Source organism: Cricetulus griseus, chromosome 3, assembly GCF_003668045.3.
Source record: "Cricetulus griseus strain 17A/GY chromosome 3, alternate assembly CriGri-PICRH-1.0, whole genome shotgun sequence".
Taxonomy (NCBI): Eukaryota; Metazoa; Chordata; class Mammalia; order Rodentia; family Cricetidae; genus Cricetulus; species Cricetulus griseus.
The window spans coordinates 47,229,228-47,234,380 of NC_048596.1; the positions used below are offsets into that span (position 1 = coordinate 47,229,228).

The following is a 5,153-nucleotide window of genomic DNA, read 5'->3' on the forward strand; positions in this document are numbered from 1 at the left end:
ATGCTGACATGTAGAAGATTGCAGATAGATACATATCTATCCCCATGCAAAAATCTTAAGTTCAAGTGGGTTAAAGACTTCAACATAAATCCAGCCACACTGAACCTCTTAAAAGAGAAAATGGGATGTGCCCTTGAACAAATTGGTACAGGAGATCACTTCATGAAGACAACTCCAGCAGCACAGACACTGAGATCAGCAATTAATAAATCACGCCTCCTGAAACTGAGAAGCTTCTGTAAGGCAAAGGACACAGTAAAAAAGATAAAATGACAGCCCACTGTTTGAGAAAAGACATTCACCAACCCCACATCCGACAGAGGGATAATTTCATATATATTGGAATATATATATATATATATATATATATATATATATATATATATATATATTCCAGAAGCTAATCACCAAAAACCCAAATAATCCAATTAAAAAGTGGGGTGCAGAACTAAATAGAGAATTCTCAATAGAGGAATATAAAATGGCTGAAAGACACTTAAGAAAGTGCTGAACATCCTTAGCTATCAGGGAAATGTAAATCAAATCACCTCTGAGATCTCGTCTTGCTCCTCTCAAAATGGCCAAAGTAAAAAACACCAGTGACAGTTTACACTGGAAAGGATGTGGAGAAAGGGGAAGACTACTCCACTGCTGGTGGGAGTTCAAACTTGTATAGCCACTTTGGAAATTTATTAGGAAAATGTGAATCAGTCTACTACAAGATCCAGCAATTCCATTCTTAGACATATACCCAGAAGTTGCACATTCATTCAACAGGGACTTCTGATCAACTATGTTCATAGTAGTCTTGTCTGTAATAGCCAAGACTTACATTTGTTATAACAGATTTGTCCTATGCTATCAGTTTTAGGAGACAGAGTTCATGGTAAGAATTTTTCCTATGGACCCTTTCATCCCACTGTTCCTCAAAGGATACATGAGGGGTTTGAGACATAGGGTTTCCAGTTTTTATACCAGGGAGATGAATTGATCATGCTTGGGTTGTTAATTGGAATTGTGGCACAGGTACATGAATGTACAACAGCCATACTGCAGCAGCACCACTGTTAGGAGAGAGGAACAGGTGTTGAAGGCCCTTTGTCGCCCAGCTGCAGAGTGGAGTTTGAGCACAGCAGCCACTATCAAGGCATAGGTTGTATCAATGAAAAAGAAAGGCACAGCAATGGTTAGTGTGGCTACCACTAGCACAGAGAGCTCATGGCTATGACTTGTGGCACACACAAGATAAATCACCAGTAGAACATAACCAAATAAATACTCTATTCCACTAGACTGGAAGACAGAAAGTGAAGACCACAAGCTGTAAAGACAGGAACAAGCCAATGACTACGGAAGCCACAACCAAGTGGACACAAATAGTTAGAGTTATGATGAGAGGGTACTGTAAGGGATGACAGATGGCAACATATCTGTCAGAAGCCATGATAGCCAGCAGGAAGCAGTCAGCACTACCAAGTCCAATGAGGAAACCCATCTGAGTAACACAACTCAACAGAGTGATGGTCTTTTCTGAATGTAGGGTCTCGTCCAGCATATGGGAACCATGACTGCAGTGTACAATATTTCTATCCCTGTGAGGTTGCCCAAGAAATAGTACATGGTCATATATTGCCAGGCTTCTTTCTGGATGGAGACCACAATGAGGATATTCCCAGAGATGATCAATGCATAATCCAGGCTGACTCCAAGGAAGCAGAGCACATGTAGCTTAGGACTGTTGGGGAGGCTAAGAACACAAACTCCATCAATACTGAGTGGTTCTCCCAGGTCATTGAGTCCACAGATGTTCTCTCTAGAGTGGAAAAAACACATGTCAGATTGTTAATTTACCTTACCTAATAGACAGATTTTTCTTTACTAATCAAATCTCAATGTAGCTGCAAACATATAAATACTTGATCTTTTATTTTTATTTTTATGAAATAGGTAATATAAAAATCTACATGTTAATTTTTATTTGCAGTTTTATACTGATGGAATATTAGCCAATAGCATCAGATCAAATGAGTTGGCTACACAAAGGTATTTTCAAAAGGCATAAAACAGCAATTAAGTTCTTTTGGTAAATTTATTAGTAATCATCAAGTAATTCATGGGTCGAATCCACTCAAATGTGTAAGGAAGAATTCCACCAATTTAGTCACTCATATACTTATTTTTTTATAGATTTTGCTTATATGTATATGCATTTCCCTGTCCTCTGAGGCATTAGATCAGTGAAATATGAATGTCATGTTCACAAATAATTATAAGATGAAAAATTAAGATGGACATAAAGAAGCCAGAGAAATGGTCATAGGGCAAAGTTTTGTTCAATTTAGACTTGACAGTGGTACAAACAAGCTTCACATAATGGTGTCTAACTTTTTGGCTTCTGTAGGCATAATCAATCAGGACAAGAATGGCCCCAATCCATATTTATTTTACCTTAGGTTTCATCCTAACATTGTAAAACCATGAACAAAACTATTGGAAGCCCTAGACAAATATTTGGTATGTGTGCACAGGACTTTAGAAAACCTATCTAGCGTCTTTCCACATGTACCTTCACTTTCTAAGAAGAAATAGCAAATTGAGAATGGGGAAATTGTACTTTCCTAAAAAATCAAAGCAGAATAAAAAATATACTGTGACCTCAAAATTTCAATGAACATGTACAACTCTAAAGAATTCTCTTTTCACTTATTTTATTAATCAAATATATATTTAGGAAGACCAAAACAGGTGTCCTGTAACCTTATTTCAATTTACCCAATTTTAATATTGGTCATTAGTATATAAGGACTTTAAATTAAAATAAATCTCTTTCCAAATACCCTTCATCACCAGAAACATTTGCAGAAAGTCATGTTACTGTCACAGGCATCTCAGTCATGGATCAATCTCCCTGTTATTCTAATAGCTAAGGAATGGTCATTACTTCATTCACTTTTCTTCCTCTCCTGAATTTCAAAAATGCTTTAAATAACTTCTCATGATACTTACCTCTCTTCATGTTTCACTACAGTTTCAGTAGAAAAGGTAAAATGTGAATATGAAACCAATGCTGAATAGGAATAATATTACTTGTATAATTCTACCAAATATCTCTGTAATGCTAGGGAATATGTAACATCTCTGAATTTCCTTACTTGAAATATGGGAATGATAATTATACATAATTCAAAGTATTATTAAGAATTTATAAGGGATAGTAACATAAAATATCTACTAGAATCTATAAAACTTGACCTCATTATCTTAAGTTAAAGGGCAACCATCTCTCTCTCTCTCTCTCTCTACATATATATATATATATAATTTATTTCCATTTTGAGATTATTTAATAACAAAATATTTTCAGTATTCTCATTCTAAATAACCTATGTCCTATATTTAACTGAACTATGAAAAACATTTTATTACTTAAATATATTTAGTATTTTGGTATCTCTAATAAACAGATACTAAAGTAAGCCTAATACCTCTTTGATAGAGGGATTTGAAGTTCATGCCAGAATGATATGTTCTGAGAATTTTATTGAAATACAGCATGCTTACGTATTCTTAACAGTACATTTAATTAAATATTCACATGGGAATTTATATGAAGCCATCAATTCTTAGTACTGAAAGGGACTGCAGAAATTAACTGGCATAGTTTTCACTAGATACTTGAACCTGAAGAAAGATTTCATACATAAGGACATCTTCAATATACAATGAATCCACTAAATTTCTAGTTCTTGATTAAGCATTAGAAGAGAGGATTCTCTGAAATTTTATTCTGTAATCAACTGAAACTAGATTCTATGTGACTTCTATCTACTCTGCATTGTAAAAATACTGGCATATTTTCTCTACAGAAACATATCAGACACTAAGTAACAACTAGTCCCATGTATTCTTTCCCATTTACGTTTGGATGTGTGTCACAATTTAAGCTTGTACCTCTTTGTCTTATACCCATAGGAAGCGCAGAATCACTAACCAAAAATGACTTGAGAAAGGATATCTGTTCACCATCTTGTCACCCTGATAATCTAGGTTAGAATAGCACACAGATAGTGTCTAGTTAGTGTCACATAAAATTGATCTTATGGCTTTGATATTCAGAAGGCCTCAATTAGACCCTAAACAGTGTAATCCCTTGAGAGTTCCATCTCACAAAACTTCTTTTTCCTTTTGTTTAAAGATATAAATACTAATATTAACCTAATAGTGTTATACTAAGTAAAACATGAGATTGTAAACACTTGTCTTAATATATGAAAACCAGGAAGGTGGATAATATCTGCTTTGTCTCATTTTTTGTACCTGCTTTAGGTATGGTATTAACAATACCCACTTCATACACAGAAGAGGATAAGTTGAACTTCATGAGAGGACAAGGTTTCTATTAAACTGTAAACTTATCAAATTTAAAATTTTAGTATATTAGCATTTATTAAAGGTTGGTTATTACTATTTTAGTCAAGGTAAATAGAGTGTGAAGTGAATTTAGAGGAACACTGAGTCCTTGGGGAGACTGCTCCTATGGGACTGAGCATTAATAGATCATCTCAAACAAAACCACAGAAGGAGTAAAATTGCTTTGTCAACTAGTCATGCCTCATAGGTTCCATCTCCCTAAAGAAGGTAGTTCAGTGATCTATCCCTTTGTTACCAAAGAATTCTGAGGGATTTATTGACTAATCTATATAAATGGGCACAGGAGAATGTATGAGAATTTATAGTGAATTGCCAAATGAGTATCACCAAGCATTGTAAAAGACACCACTGTGTGAAGATTTATTCCAAAACTGTCACATTATAAGGAAGAAAATATTCCAAGAATTAAAATGAGACAGGTAAAAATAACAAGAAAAGAAAAACAGACCATGCTGACATCAAAAATTGGTAAGAATCTTAAACGAATAAAGTATATTTTTTAAAAAAATTGAAGATTTATCACTAAAACAAATCATAACATTGGAAAATGCATCTCTCTCTCTCTCTCTCTCTCTCTCTCTCTCTGTGTGTGTGTGTGTGTGTTTGTGTGTGTGTGTGTGTGTATTAAGTCTGCAGTGAAAGCAGTAACTTCTTACATATACTTGCAAAACACTTATTGAGTATCTGATGGTAGAACAATTGTTGAACTTGTGCCTGGGAGG

The 5,153-nt window shown here is 34.6% G+C and overlaps 1 pseudogene; it reads right to left on the reverse strand.

Moving 5' to 3' along the window:
• Positions 1-867: 867 nt before the first annotated feature.
• Positions 868-1,793, reverse strand: LOC100764105 (annotated as a pseudogene).
• Positions 1,794-5,153: the final 3,360 nt, after the last annotated feature.